The 17,079-nt window shown below is 35.9% G+C and overlaps 1 protein-coding gene, 1 long non-coding RNA gene and 2 pseudogenes across 4 annotated transcripts in view; all 4 read right to left on the reverse strand.

Annotated features, from left to right (window-relative positions):
- The window catches only part of LOC133878894 (putative disease resistance protein RGA4), a 90,631-nt gene that overhangs the window by 25,800 nt on the left and 47,752 nt on the right, over positions 1-17,079 (reverse strand). The gene's annotated exons all lie outside the window — the stretch shown is intronic.
- Positions 1,307-5,229, reverse strand: LOC133880256 (uncharacterized). Its single transcript, XR_009902223.1, has 3 exons — positions 4,717-5,229; positions 2,976-3,073; positions 1,307-1,680 (listed from the first exon to the last, which is right to left on the reverse strand). It is a non-coding gene; the product is annotated as an uncharacterized LOC133880256 (long non-coding RNA).
- On the reverse strand, positions 6,449-8,900 carry LOC133879101 (flavin-containing monooxygenase FMO GS-OX-like 2; annotated as a pseudogene).
- On the reverse strand, positions 11,896-15,272 carry LOC133879102 (benzyl alcohol O-benzoyltransferase-like; annotated as a pseudogene).

Below are 17,079 nucleotides of genomic sequence, written 5' to 3' on the forward strand. Positions count from 1 at the left end.
GATAACTGAGAAGAATTCATGATAAAAGGTGTAATAGAAAAATAGAAGTCACAAGAGATGAGGATCACACTCAGGAAATAAATCCTTAACAGAGTGTACCTGCTCTGATACCAATTGAAAAAATATTGGAGTTCTAATTTTAACAAGTGTGTGTGAACAGTGTGCAACAAAATATTAAATGCGGAAATTAAAGGAGACAAATATTTTGTTGACGAAATGGAAACTCAATTAAGAGAAAAACCACTCCGGGTAGCCAAACCCGGGATATCCATTATTTAGAAGACAAGACTAGATACAAAGTAGTAACACTCACATACCCCTGATGTAGTGGTCGTACCTTGCTCTCTAACGTGTAGCCTAACACAAACGCCTCCCAACCAGGTCTCCTACCTGAAGGAGTCTTCAATAGAATCATTTATCTTAAGGCCAACCCCTAAGATAGACTTCAAGTTAAGCTCAGCAATAGCACACACAACAACGACTTCAGAGAGATCAACTCAGCTCAATAACCTCACAAAATAGCTCTCTAAGCACTAATGGAATTCAATAACGAATTCTTGCATTTCTCAAGCACAGGGGCCTCTATTTATAGGCTGAGGGCTCGAATGAGTGTCTGGCTTGATAAATCTTGGCGCCGTCTGGACGGTGGTCATAGGCTGTCCGGACAGACAACTGTACGACCGAAATTCCAAAAATTTTGCTGAAGATCTTTCCTGTTTGAGAGCCGCGTCCGGACGGTGTTGCCCTATCGCCCGGACGATCGCACGTCCGCTGCAAGTAATTTCCATATAGAGGCTTCGCGCGTCCGAACCAGGAGGATGGTCGTCAGGACGGTCGACCAGAGGCACACAATTTCCATATTTGATGTACGCGTGTCCGGACCATGCTGATTGGCGTCCGAACGTCTGGATTTGAATAACGATACTTGCCTTATGGATTTAGCGCGTCCGAACGGGAATCCACGTCGTCCGGACGGTTGCAGCAATCTTTCCATATCTGTGTTTGGAAAGAAATCCTGAAACTTTGGTCGAACACTGAAGGTTGTCCAGACGGGCTGCTGAAACGTTCGAACGGATGCAAGATGGAGCAGTTCGAAGCTTCTCAACACAGAGGAAGGTCCGGACGAAAAAGTCCTCGTCGTCCGGACGGATGATGCTGTGGACTGTAGGTCGTCCGGACAGTTTGACCCGTCGTCTGGACAGATGGTGCTTTGGACAGTTTGGCGTTCGAACGGTATGACTGTGACGACCCGTTTTTTTTTTTTTTATACAAACATAAAACGAGTCATCGCAGTGGCACGACTACGTGTCGCTCAGCCAACATATGGCACATGCCCCATAACATGTACCTGATAATCAGAGTATAACATACATCTATCTATGCAGCGGAAAACATAAATCTGAATAGCGGAAATTACAACTTATACATCTATCACAAGTTAATTACAACAAAGAGCCATTTAATATCTATCTGTTCGAGTCTTATTAACACTATAACAATAATGGCTTAACAAAGAATAAGTGACACAAACGTCACAAGCCATACCAAACCTATATAATAGTGGACAACCCGTGGTCCGACAATTACAACTGTCGCGGCGAGCTTCAGTCATAACATCCCAAGCACACTGCTACCAACCCATCGACTATACCGAAGTACCTGCAGCCAAAGAAACATCATCTACACGGTTGTGGTGGTATCCACATCCGCATAGGTGAAATAATGAGTTCACCGCCTTAGTATACCTCATACTAATACCTCAGTGGTATAAGACTGACTGAGTTTTCACAAAGAACCAACCCTTATTTTATTTTTTGTCGTGCGAGCACTATATTAGCCACAATTTACCAATAGCTAATGCAGCAAACACCGACTATTTAGAAAACATTTAAAACATACTATATAGCTGTGAACATATGTAGAAGTTCCAATCTACCGCTTGGAAGACTCTACATATAAACCCCTCTATAATAATACTTTTCCCCGGTCGCTTGGACATATGTGCACACGATCACTCCATCACAGATATCACGTATACACATAAGTCTTAAGCAAAGAACATGGCATCTTACTCTTCCGTACTAGGACAACATCCGTCAACAAAATACTCGCAACACCATCTCTAATCGTATTTCAGCTTCGTGCCTTGACGCCAGTAGATCATGAGAGCACTAGAGCTAAACTCAATCATGCTAACACGTCTTTCCTGGAGAACAAGAACAGTCAACCTTCCTACTCATAGACATGCCATTACTCGCACCTGGGCAATCATGTATCCATGTACTTTCAAGTTCAATGTATGCTATTAACACATGACTATCCGATAGAAATATACATAAGATCTTTTTCATGAAGACTCTTATGCATACCAATATGTCTAGTAAAACTACTCATAACATAAAAACATCACTCATTACACAATGCTATACATGATATGCATGACTGGGTCTACTGGGGCTTCGGTCCCCCACGATGCTGATAACTGCTGTTTTACTGTATATCATGTTCCTTTACTGCTGTACTACTGTTGATGTATGCTCTATACTACATGCTCAATGTTTCGTGCTTGACCAGTATATATTTCACTACTGTATCATGCTCAAATCATGCAATTGTTAAATCACATCCTTTTAAAACTAAACAAATCCAACATTTTATCAATCATTTCGAAGACATTCAAAACTCAGTTTCTTTATCAAATCTACGCAGTTTCAACATGACATATTCTCAAACAATTTGCATAATTTAAATCTCAACCGCAGAACTTAACACTTTAAATCTATTCAATACTTTTCACTCATACACTATCTCTTTAACATCATTGATATAGTTTAAACATAATCGAAACTAAACAAATCATCTCAAAGCATATACATTTCATCATATGGTTGGTTCGGTTTCATAAACAATATATATATTTTTATCAATCCAATACATATAAAAATATATATTTTCTCAGTGAGTGGAATACCCACCTTGGCTGCATTGGACTCCAACTCGAACACTCCTTGGACTCTAGTCACTTGGACTCTACATTGGAGAACCAATTAAAGTTTCCAATCCGAACATGATCCTGCAAACATTGGTATCGTTAGACTACACTATTGAATCCCATACTCTATGACATCCTAACTACCCGCATGCTCACACGTCATATAACCCGCGTATAAAGCTAATTCGCCACCTTTAACTACTATTGGGTTAACACTTAGGTTTAGGTTTATATTATATCTCACTTTAATCTTTAAAACGCATTTACTATTTTATTTGTCTTCTTATTATATTTACACCATATTGTCATTATTGTTAATCCTTTTATAGCTTGTTGCTTATGTACTAACTTATCATTATTTACCGGACTCATATTCATGTATATGTCTATGTATGTATGTATATACATATATATATATACATGCAATGATTAACAAGCTTATACCTAATCTATTAGTACACATAAATGCTATGTGTATATAGGTAGGTGAATTAGTTGCTAGGTTGCTACATAATTGATTTATACTACATTTATATGTTCTATAAGTCTATTAGCTTATACATATTAACTTAGGGTTATTTAAGTAGTTTACATCACAATATTCGTCTCCTATGATATTAGTCTTAGACTCTAGATTTATATCTTAATTTATTTCTTATCCTCAAACACCATTGTTATTACATTCAACACTTTTATCTTTTATTAGCTACTAACCATCTAGGTTGTTTAGGTTATAGAACATAAATCTTATATAATATATCAATTCAACCACTCATTTTAGATTAGGTTACCATATATATATATACACACTAACGATTGAGGCATATACATAGATTTTCCATTAAAACCACAAGACACATACATTCTCCAAAGCTACATCATTCTCACCTAAAGCATCTCTAAATAGCCACATACAAACAACCATCAACAATCTAGCACAATATCATACGACCATCCACTTAGAAACTCTTCCACAATTCCCGTAAACTCAAACTTCAAGCTCTACACCATCAAGCCCTAAAACCAACTCTAAGGATACCAATTAATAATCAATCCAATAAGAAATTCCAGAATTTCTCAATCCAAACAACTCAATCATTTAATGAAATTAAAGAACTAAAACACCAACTAAAACTACCAAAATCTAAACCACATAATCCTCAACCCAATCGTCCATAGCCAACCAAAATCTCCCCACATCAAGCCATAAATTCTGATTTAGAATTACCATGGTAATGAACTTAACCATTAATCACAATATCAATACTATAGAAATTCACCAACAAAATGATCATCCAAAACCCCTTTGACCATCATAGAAAATCAACCCACTAGGCTTGAATGACAAAACACCCAAATTACATATTCTCATAAAATCAACTACCTAATATCAAACACTCATCAATATACTAAATAAACCTATTAGTAACCCAAAATCAACAACCTCATACATAAGCCCCATTCGGCTAATGCCCAACCAACAAAAATCATCTAAATCAAACCCCATAAAATCCATATCCATTTTCGGATTCAACCCAAAAAGACCCACTCTAAATCAGTGAAGAACAACAAATCATCAACACCCAAAATCATCAATAGGAAATAGCACTAATCCAAGAATCAGGACATTCAATTTCTTCTCCAAAATTCATTAACTAATTTAATCTATCCATAGTCAACAAGAAAATACCTAGAACAAATCAAAATGGATTATAAGAATTTACCCTAGAAATTCCATAGAAAATCCATTAGAAATCGTCGGAAATCCCTCACTGGGTCGCCGGAAAACTCGCCGGAAACCGCTCATAGATGGTCGGGTTTCATGGGTCTCGGGTCACGGATCACTGGGTCACGGGTCTTCCCGATCGGAGCTCCTGGGTTCGTCGGGTTCCGCCGGAAATCGACCTTCAAGCCGTCGGGTTTCAGCTTTGCTTCGCCGAAATCACCACTGGAACCGCTATTTGTCGGCTTCGTGCACTGTTCAACGGGTTTTGCTCACGGGTCTCTCCATCTCTGCGTCTCACTCTCTCAATCTCTCATGGGCTGGTGTACGTGTGCGTGCATGGCAGTGAGACGAGGAGAGGAAGAAAATGGAAGAGAAGGAAAAAGGGAGAGGGAATCAGGTGTTGGAACAGGGGAGGGGCTGCTGTGATGTGCGGGAGAACAGAGAGGAGAAGGAGAGAAAGAGGAAGAAAAGGAAAAGAAAAGGGAGAAGGAGAGAGGCAGTGACGTGCGTGAGAGAAGAGATGAGAGAAAGAAAAGAAAGAGGAAGAAGATAGGGGACACGTGGCGAGCTGCTAGTGGCTAGAAAGGGATGATGAAATCTTCCTCAGCCAATCGGGCAATGACACATGGCAAAAGGGAGATTACTTTATTTTTAAAGCCCCCAAATTATATAAATTAAAGGAGGACCCCATTTTATTAAAATCACATCGTTTATTATTTAACATTTGACCCCCGTATATTTTTAAACTAAACTTTAATCAATGTATTTAATTATTTATTTAATTAGGACCTACTATAATAATTATCCCCATCTTAACCCAATTGTATTTTATTTCCATAATATAAATATCGATCACATCAATTTAATAAATACAATCTTATTAGTTGCTAAACTCCCTATTTAATTTCTCGGTCTTCACAATGACACGTCGTCTGGATGGCTAACAGGGAACCGAATTTTCTAACTTGTGATCTGTGCAGAATTTTCTAGAAGTACTCTGAATAGTGGAATCCCTGTTAGAAAGCATTATTACAAAGAAGTGATTTTGTCCAACAAAAAGTGGCCAATTACAAACTAACAAAGAGCATCCCGTTTGCAGAGAGTCTGGACGCTCATTAGATGACTACGGACGGAGGAACTATTTTATGCAACCGTCTGGACGCTGGGGTTGCCAATCTTGACGCGCTTCAGTATTTTATAAAGATGCAGATGAAAAGTCCGAATGCTAGAGGCTAGGTTTGAATGCTGCCTAGAGAAATCCGAATTTGGGTAGAATTAGGATTTCTAAAGCCTATTTAAATGGGCTTCTAGGCTGTGTTATTGTAAGAATTCTGAATAGAATTCCAGTGTGCTAAGAGAGATTGTTTAGGTAGATATTGTTTAGGCACATTATTATTGTAATATTTGAATTTCCTACAGATTATCATTGCCTTCAACACATTATGTAGTAACAATCTAATACATCGGAATAAACCCAGTAATATTATAAACAGTAGCAGTAGGTATAATTTTATTAGAGGCTCAAGTGGAAATTCAATTTAGGCCTTGGCTGGAATATATATATATATATATATATATATATAAAAACCAATTACTGGTTACCTGGTTATCAACCGGTTTCCTAAATCCCTATAACCGGTAACTGCAACCGGGACACCTGATTATCCAGTTGCGATTATTTTCGGTTTTCCAGTTATCTGATTAGTGGTTGTTGGTTGTTGGCGGTTATTAGCGATTAATAACCGTCTCACTTGTACACCCCTATCCACCTATGACATCCCAGGTGTCCCGATATTCATCATCATCATGTGAAGTAATCTTTTGCAACGCATAGAAATACATCTCTTCTCTCCACTGCTCTAGGGGTGGTAATCCCAATTGAGTGACTAGCTAGTTTTCGTATTCAAAATGAGACCAAAGAGATAAAGTCAATAAGAAATGTCTAAAATAAAAGAAAGATTATTGAATATGAGAACTTAAAACCTTGTTTTGCTGAAGCTGATGAGTGTGGTGCTTAGGCAATCCACTCACCTTCATATGCTGGTAGAGTTCTTCAACAGATGATGCCATCTCTTCTTCACTTGGTAGTGCCACCTTGCCAGACAAAACTTTTACTACCCAATGAGACTGTAACTCAATTATTAAATTGGTAGCACCTTGATTACAAATGAATTATCATAATCAACCAAACATATGAATTAGTAAGAAGTATTGGAGATACCAAAAGAGAGCTGTAAGGAATACTATAAGAGTATGTACAATTAAAATTGGATATCATCATCTAAAGAAGATAAAAGAAATCATTTCTTTGATGGCTATGAAGTTGCAAGAATAGATAACTTGGAGTGCCAAAAGAAAACTTCGAACATCGACATTCATCTCATCGTTTCTATGCAATCAAACAGATACTATTAGAACCATTTCTTTACAAGAAAAAGTTTGATAAAAAAAAAGGGGCAATTAATTAACGAATAATGCTATTTAGTAGACTATTCTACAACTGTCGTACAACTGAGATGACATGATAGTGAAAATCAGTCTTTAAATTAACAAGAGTTTGTAAAAAAGAAAAATCAATGGCTGACTTTTACTGTCACGTCATTTCAGTCATATGGCAGTAATATATTAGTCAACTAAATAACATTTCTCTTAGTTAAAAGAAGGGAAATCTTTGTGTTTAGTAAATCTTCCAAACAACACATTGCTTCAAGAACCATTTATGTTTTTTCTAGAATTCATCAACTTCGTAATATATATATATATATATATATATATATATATATATATATATATAATAGCATACCCTGTAAGGTAGTCCTACAAAAGAAAGAGAAGGAGCTAAGCATGGTGGAAAAGCATGTTTATACAGAGGTCCAACACAGTTGTCATCCATGCTCACTATTCCATTTGTTCTTAAAAAGGGGAAATGATACTTGAATCTGCAAGAGGAGATTAATATTCAACAAAAAAAAAAAAGAGGTTCCAAACTTTAGAAATAATAGCTTAGGAATGTGAAAACAAAAGTTGTTAATTGATCAAATAAGATAAAGAAAATAAAGCAGAGACTATGAAATCACATTCATGGCAATACCCGGTACAATGGATGATGACATCTGCATACACAAATGATCCATCTTGAAATACTACTTTACCATCTTCATCAGCACTTTTTATCTGCAGAAGTTACTGCCCATTAGAAGTGCAGCTTATCAATTTTAAAGTTTCTGATATCAAAGGAAATAGCATTTTCTAGTAGAAAGAACACAAAACCACTGAATGCTGTCAGATATTATTGTGATTTTCCAACTTTTTAAAATGCACATCTGAGGCACGCAGGGCTTGATGAACTTCTTTTGCAACAGAGGAGATCTCTCTCAAGATGTCGTGTGCACTAGGTCCATTTCCATCTAGCACCACAATCTGTCAAACATGATTACATAGCAGCCCTTAAGAGACTTAATGAAGCAAGTGTTGCCATTACAGGAATGAAATTAAATTTAGAAGCAAGGAGCCACTCGTGATTTTGTAGTATGCAACCATAAAAAAGTAGACAAAATGAATTTCACCTACTTCAGAAATAAGGTTACATCTTACGCTTTTTTCTTTTCTCCCATTTTTTGTTTCAAAACATCTAACAATTCTTGTTAAATCACCCATTTTCCTAAAAGGTTAAGGGGATAGAAAATGATGAATTCGATCAATTACTTAATTAATATTTCAGCACTCCCCCTTACAAGTGAGACAAAACACGTGAATTATTGAACTGAAAGGGAGTGAATTGTAGAGTTAAAGCTCGAATCAGGATCTTTAGTCAGATACATATTAAATCACTACTTGTCTCAAAAGCTTAAACTCAATAGAAACGATAAACTTCATCATTTAGTTAATATTTTAACAATTCTTAAATCAGCATTTTAGATAAAGTTGGTATTATAGTGAAGCCACATAGCTGCAAGGTCAATTCCTAGAGCAGTACCTACTGGTATGGAAGAATTGAAGCAAATGTTAAGAATAATTTATTGAGACACCGTAGCATGCATCAGCTGACACACACAGATGATGCCTAAGTAATGTCTTTAAAAATGATGAACAAGTCCAAAACTATACATCAACCCTGTTCTGTAAAATAGTTTGTAAATCATTCTTCCAAACGCCTTTATTTTTTGGCTTAATGGCATCCATTGCATTATCACTAGAATTCAAATATTGCTATTATAGTATAGACTGTGTTTCTAGACAAAAAGGTTAACACGCTGGCATAGAATAATACATAAGTAAGACCATTTCTACTGTGAACACAAACTCAGTAACTCACACTAAGACCAACCAAATTCTTCAAATCCAGAGGCAAATGATTAAGCATCTGTTCGGCATTGCAATTGAACACAACAATTGCAGTCAAAACGAAGTAAAAAGAGAAAGGAAGTGGCGGTGAAGCAAATTGAGTACGTACAGAGAGAGAGAGAGAGAGAGAGAGAGAGAGAGAGAGAGAGGTCGGATCTGGTCAAAAATGGTCTTTTTAGGGTTTCGCGATGGAAGCCAGTACGAGCGTCGCAGTGACACTACGACTTCGCTGGTTGGCGTGCGGGCGGGCGGCGAGCGGGCTACTAGGCACTTGGGCAGTGGGCTAGGTTTCAGTTCAGTCTTTCAGAAATCAGAATGGGCATAACCGCATAAGGCATTTCGTGTTTGAGTGTTTTGGACCTTTGGTTCGGGTTTTTCTCTTTGAAAAAAAAAAAAAAAAAAAATCGGGTCAGAATCGGGTTGACCCGATTTCAACCCGAACCCGATTATATAAAACCCAAACCCTATTTTCCCGTGTCGTGTTCATGTCGGGTTCGCGGGTCGTGTCAAAAATTGCCAACCCTAGCTGCAACAGAAGAACCAGCGGAGATGCATATGGAAAAGAGGTTCCATTTGGATTGCAGGTAGTTTAAGGATATATTGGGGATATTGGTGTTTTGGTTTTTGAAATGAGAGTGAGGGCAAAAATAAAACTTGGGGTAAAATGGGAAAACCAAGTCAAAGACGCACAGAACAATACAGGCAAAAAGCCTGCCTTTTGTACAGTACCGACTGGGTTCAAAATCGGGGGGGTTGGGGAAAAGGGTTTTCAAACATAGCCATAATTTTAGCCGTTTAGTTACAATTAATGGGTAGGATTTAAGGAATTACAGCTAATAAAATTACAAAGGAGATTTTGTTAAACATGATTCACTTCCATGCGAGTATCATCATTAAGCTGTCAAAATTGGTCAAACAAGAAGAGAGTTTTGCTCCGTTTGTTTCGACGTAAAATGGTTTCCGTCGTAAAATGGTTTTAGGGAAGTCATTTTTCTGAAAAATATTTTTCGCCAAAAGCATTTTTCGGTGTTTGCCGCGTACAAAAAATCACAAATATTTTTCATACTTTCATTCAATCATATTAACCTATAAAAATTAATTTTTATTCAAAACATATAAATATTAATATAAAATAATATAAAAATCATCGATGACGAGATTCGGTCATTGACCGACAAGATTCTAACCATTTTTACCTGATTTCGACTAATATAGCCAGAATTCGAGATAAAGGCCGGAATCCGGACAGTTTCGTCGGAATCTAGAATAGCCGGATTCCGGCGAAAGTGGACGGGTTCCGGCAGTTTCGCCAGAATCTGGCACAAACGGCCGGATCCAGGCAGGCTGGCCGGATCTGGCTAGATTCGGCCTGCTGGCCGGGATCCGACCTCTCTGGCCAGGGCCGGCCGGGAACCGGCCTCTCTGGCTAGGGCCGGCCGGGATCCGGCCTCTCTGGCCAGATCCGGCCGGGATCCGGCCTCTCTGGCCAGATCCGGTCAGATTGGTCGCCGGAATCTGGCTGACCGGATTCCGGTGAAGGTGGCCGGATTCCGTCGCCAGATTCCGGAGACATTAACTGGATGTTGTCGGATTCCGATACCGGCAATATTTCGATGGTGGTCGGCTGCTTGAACGTGAAGGTCGACTGTGCTGTTTAAAAATAGATCGACTGCGTCTAGCGTCTTCGAAAAACGCTTTACGCTTTTAAAAAGCGTAAATCATTTTCTGAAATTTACTAAGCATTTTTGGTCAAACAAAAATCATTTTCCGGTTGACTATTATTTTCGCCCCTACCAAACACCGGAAAATGCCGAAATTATTTTCCAAAAATCATTTTACGCCGAAACAAGCGGAGCATTTATCGAATTTGGATTATCCGAAGCAAGTGAACTACATTCATCAAATTTTGGAACATTTTCAACTTTGAGGTTCAGGGATGCAGTATGGAAAATCACAATTTTTTATCTTTATTTTTGTTTTCATTTAGTCATATTTACCTATAAAAATTAATTTTTATTTACAACATAAAAATATTAATATAAAATAATTAAAAAATATTAACTAATAATTTGAGTTTCGGCAATAGTCTGGAGGAAGCACTACAAAAGAATTAGCATTTACTGATGTGTCTAAAATAATCAACTTTTTGTCACATCACTATTGTTTTTCAAATATCAAATTCTACTAAGATTTTATCCAACATTTTCTAATTTTGTCTCTAATTTTCTAAACCATCCAAACATAATTTCAAAAAACAAATTCTCTCAATTTTCACAATTTTTCAAAACATCGCACACCCAAACGAGTTAGCATTTAGCGGTTACAGTAGAGTACTCTACTGCAACTATCATTTTCTACAATTTAACTTGTCAAATGATGGATCTCATGTATCTACGATTGAAAATATTTTACAGGACCACCAAATTCGATATGAATGTAACACGAAATTAGTAAGTTAAAATTAAAATTTTTGACCCAACTTATTAATTGAGTCGAATTAAAATTAATTTATACACGTACGTATGGGTTACATCTTGTCTATTCATTATATTCAACAATATTACACAACTCTCTATTTATAAAGAGATAATGAGTAGTAAACAATAAATCATATATAGACTAAATAAAGTAAATATCGATAAACCTAATTTATAAAATATAAATATTCTAACATAACAAGAATAAATCATACAAGGAAATAGAATAAAGGAAAATATGAAATGACATTTAGATTCAATTACAATCAAATCTAAATGAGAAATATTATTATAGGAAAACTTACTAATGTAATATGAAATATATATTCTAACAAACAGCCATTGGCAAATTAGCTTTAAAGTTTGGATTTTTTGGGGCCACTAAATAGCTTGTTAGTCAACAAGCAATCCAACTCCATGATGAATCTTTCCATTGCCGAAGAAGGCAAGGAAATTAGGACCACGATCCGATCCTCTCCCTTGTTGTTCTTAAAAGGTACATAAAAACTTGCCGCTTTAGGGATGGCCCCCACCCCACTTTTTGTGGCTCCTCCATATGTCGCCTTGCCCCACCCAAAGTCCACGTTTTCGATCCTGGCACGTCTCAAATCCGACACTAAGTATGTTCGCACTACGGTAAAGTGGGGTCGACCCCTGATCACCAACACATCAGCTAACGATCTCATGTACTCCTCTGTTATATCGTTCTTTGGGCTTCTTCACCAATTTCAACGCGTAACCTCATTAATAGATTCTCACATAAATTTCTAATAGTTGTTACCACTGCGAGGAATGCCACAATGTTATCGTAATAACTTGTGGGTAACAGGAGGGTTGAATTTGACATGTGCATTGATGGCGCATATTATGCACACCTCCTCATCATGATTGGGTTGGAGCGCTAAGGTACGACAACTCCAAAAGCATGCGGTGAGTCCCTTGAATGTAGAGCATTGTCTCAGCTGATGTGGTACAAATCTACGGAGGGTGGACACCTTAGTAAGGCTAAAGAAGAAGGAACGGTGGACCATGTCATCAAGTGGGATAGTTGTGCCCTTAGTGTCAACCACTTCTTTGTACTCATGGTGTGTGAAATTCATGCGCAGTGGATCCCTTGCGTTGAGAAGGTGTCTTTGCCACACAGGCGAGATGGATGAGGCATGCGCACCACGCGCCATCTTGCTTACAACCGTCATGAATTAGACTATGGCCACTGGCATCACTCATTTTGTGGTTGAAGCGGAAGGCCAAGATGAATCCACCACACTTTGGCGCGTCACCTGCCAATCAAACAAGACAACAAGTATGGCTCAATTTGTTAATGTTTTTTTAGATGTTGCTTTTTATTTTTTGTTTCAAAAAGTGTTCTGGTTTGACTTAAGATGAATGCATGTTTAACTGTTATGTGTTTTTACATTTTTTTTGTTTTGAAAAGAAAAATAAATAAAATTAAACAAAGCTTAAATATTTGTTTTAGTTGATTGAAATCGACACAAATGAAATGTCTATGATAACTTTTTGAACAAAATTGTGGCCATGTTTGGCAAAGTGGTAGATGTGATATAAAGTAAAATGTTTTGTGTAGAAAAGTGAAAAAGTTTTGTATTATTGTGAATTTTTATATTTAAATAATAATAAAAAATTGTTAATGTGGTGTAAAAAGTAGAAAAAGTAAGAATGTTTTGATGTAAGTTGTTATTGGAAAATGTAAAAAATTGAGAAAAGATGGCTTGCCACTATTGTGGCATGGCAAGTTAATTCTCAAACATAGCCACAAGTATCACTTGCACATGGTGATCATGGACAAAGTACACAGGTGAAGTAAGTTCGTAACTTGGTATTGGGGCTTCCCCTTAACCTATTGATTGCTCATAAAAAGGAAAAAGAAAAGAAAAGAAAAGGTTTGTATTGGGGTCTTGATTAAGAATTTAAGTGGTTGGACAGTTCAATTTTTATTTGGTCAGTGAAATTACTTATCCAAATCGTCTACACTTCGAGTGAGTAATTGTAAATGATCCTAATTCAAAACTAAAAGGGTTCCACGTTTTAGATCAACCGACAACTTCCCATCACTTGAAGGTAGCATTCAATTCTTCATTTGAATTTATACTTTCCAAGTACAATTATAGCATAGTGTGAAGATGAAATGACATTAACCAATCTTATTATACATATAAGTTTGTAATTACAACTCTAAATGAATAAAAGTACTCGTGAATTTCCTCAAATTTGACTCGAGCTCGACTTGATTATTAAATAAAATTTCTGTGAACACAAAATTAGACTTAATTATTAAATAATTTATACTCAAATTAAATAAAACTAGATTCAACTTGATTAACATTCGTGAACAAGGTTATATTAAGACTCGACTCGATTGTTAGCTTATCTCTAGTCTCACGGTGTGACCACTTTAATACAAACTAGACACAATTTCCGGTTTTGTAGGAAGTTTACTACATGTCCTAATTCTAACTGTGCCCAGTACTTCTCGTGTAACTAGAGAATTCAATCTAAAAAAAAAAAATTAGAAAAACATGAAACTTGCACCACGTGAAACATATGTACGACATAAAACATGAAACATATGTACGACTTTAAATATTTTAATCACGGTTTTACTAATGGCATCTCTGCGATTATTATTGTTATTAAATATAGTTATTATCTACTATCCCTATATTAGATATTAGGTCTATTTTAATCTTGTGGGTCTCTATTAAAGCATATTTTAAATGATATTAAAAATAATTTGGGTCAATTTTTAGTGTTTTAGTTTGTTTTAATTTTTTTAAGACTTAATGTTTTGAAAATCTAATAATTTCACGTTACTTTTGTCTTTTTTTCCAAATATTACACGAGAAAAACAACACAGCCAACCAAACTATCTAGCCATCTACAACACCTACTTCACAACAAGACCTGATACACAACAATACCAGCAGCAAATAACACAAAACATCTATCTAAAAGAGCACAATCATATATACTCTAAAAGTTGGTAAATCTCTTATCGAACATGCTTATACATAGTTCTACACTTTGGTCATATATCTACACTTCCCAATCCCAGATTCTTGTTTCAAGTTTTTTTTTTTTTTTTTTTTTTTTGAAAAAAGGGTATTTGTTAAATTTCAATTTTTTTTTTCGAATATAGTTTCGTGTCCACGAACGAATCTTTTAATAAGCGAGTCGTGCTTGAGCCAAGCTTTATCGAGCCATGCCTGGGCGAGCTCACAGATAGCTTTGTTTGTTTACAACCCTATTCCGACCTATATAAACCCCACACAAACTCTCCAACATGAGTTATAATTAAATGTTAGGATTTATTTATATAATTGCCAATGCCAAATTTGTCATTAAACTCCTATATCATACATGTATTCCACACTCCCTTTGAGCAAAATATGATTTAAATTCTATTAAAAATATGAATACAAGAAGTATGTTCAAGCCTTACAACTAAACTTAAAATGGGACAAAAATTACACTCATCACTACACCTTATTTCACACACTTGGTTGATACATTGGCATATGAATACAAGGTACTAATCCTCTTGATTTTCTGTCAACTCCTCTTTGCTTCAAATAATCCTTGGCCACAATGATGTCCTACAAAAGAAACATTACAATTATGACTGTGTAAAGCATGATAGCAAGTATAATCTTGATTCAAGGATATAAAAAAATTGAACAAAAAATTTATGACAAACCTGCAAGTAGGGAGTCATGTACCAATGCAAAGAATTTTCAAGGGGAATGTAGTCTGTAATGATATTCCTAAATTCAATTAAAATACTTCATTTTTGGAATGGGTAGTACAGTGCCATTATCTAAAGAATATATCAAACAATGTGCAATTAAAATACTTCAAGCATCCTATTATCAAAGGAAGGATTCCACATTAGTATCATAGAGAGTAATTAGTGCAGCCAAGGTTCATATAATAATTAGTCAAATAAATCACTAATTTGATTATCTTCAAACACCTTTCTTGAAGTTTAAACTTTATATAGTTATTCAATTCAATTGAAATTATCTTTTGTACATTAATCATTTTTTGTTCCTTTCTTTTCTTGAGGATAGCTTCTAATCATGTGTTTTACCTCTTCCCTTGTTATCATCATCGAAACATCTCAACACATATACAACCTCTGCATAAATTCAATTTATTTCTAAGATACATTCTTAAGTCTTAATTTTGAGCCGCTAATCTCAAGCTCAATTCTACATGTTGCTGATGTATTTAGCGATTAAAATAACCTCAGCACACACATATCCAAAGCACTGCATATTAATTTAACCAATTGTCACCAAAGAACAAAATGATCCATCCAACACGCAACACAGAATAAGGGACACATACCTTAATCAATGGAACAAGAGGAAGCTGAACAAATATATGTTTAATAACAACTAGACGAGCACTTTTGACTTTCTGTCAAAAGCTCTGTCAAGCCATATACAACTTCTTTCTGCATCCACGTAATGAATTAATCATTTACAAGAAGAGTAAAGCAAGGAGTACAAACATAAAATAAATCAACAACGATTGAAGTTTAATATCATTTCCACACAACAAAAGAAAAAGAAAAGGATAACTTAATGAAAAATAGAGTAACCATACCAGTTAGATAAAATTTGGAAGGCAATTCTATCAAAAGGAATCCTCAGTGAGCTCAATTTATTTCAAAAGAAATTAAATTGAGGACAGAAGTGCCCACTTCATCTTGAGAAAAAAAGATCAGAGATTCTACGGATGACCATCTTCCTTTACTGCAAGTTTAGTTTTGAAAGTCAAAGACAAGTACCTCCAAATTTAAGAAAACAATATTTGTACAATCACAAGTTTAGTTTTGAAACCTAAGCTCTCATATGCATCACATTCACTAAGAAGGAAAAAATTCTTGTGAATTAACAAATAATCATACAAATTACTTGGAACCATAGATGTCTTCAAGAGGCAAACCATAAGACGGAGATGCTAGCCAACTATGTCATAATCTTCACAATATGCTTCATTGATCTATGATAAAGCTGAGGCCTGAAAACAATACAAAATACTATCAAAACAAAAACATATAGTTGTCGCAACAACTCTGATGGTTAAGAGCAGATATTGCTTGGCAAGAAATACCTAAGACAACCATTCCTTTTTTCTCATTTTTTTTTTCCCTTGACGAACTTATATATGTTTATTAACGAAATTTTAATATACAAATAACCCCACTCTTAACTAAGACACGTGTATGCTCTAGAATTTAGAATAACTATTTGTATAGTTAAACTTGCTGTAAACTATAGCTTACATGTATAGGAAAGCATGCATTGATGCCTGACATGAAAATATTTATTAAGCAACAAAACACTAATAAAGTCTATCACATGCTACCATCAGAAGTGATGGATCAAAGAAGTTATTTCATTGTCCCAGTAAAATGTGAAAGTGATATATGGAACTCAAAGCCCTCGCGCAATTTCCCAACATCATTTGGCAGTTTCAAGCCTTCCATGTAAGTTGTTTAATCAATGCAATTG

Source organism: Alnus glutinosa, chromosome 10 (genome assembly GCF_958979055.1).
Source record: "Alnus glutinosa chromosome 10, dhAlnGlut1.1, whole genome shotgun sequence".
In the NCBI taxonomy this organism is placed as follows: domain Eukaryota; kingdom Viridiplantae; phylum Streptophyta; class Magnoliopsida; order Fagales; family Betulaceae; genus Alnus; species Alnus glutinosa.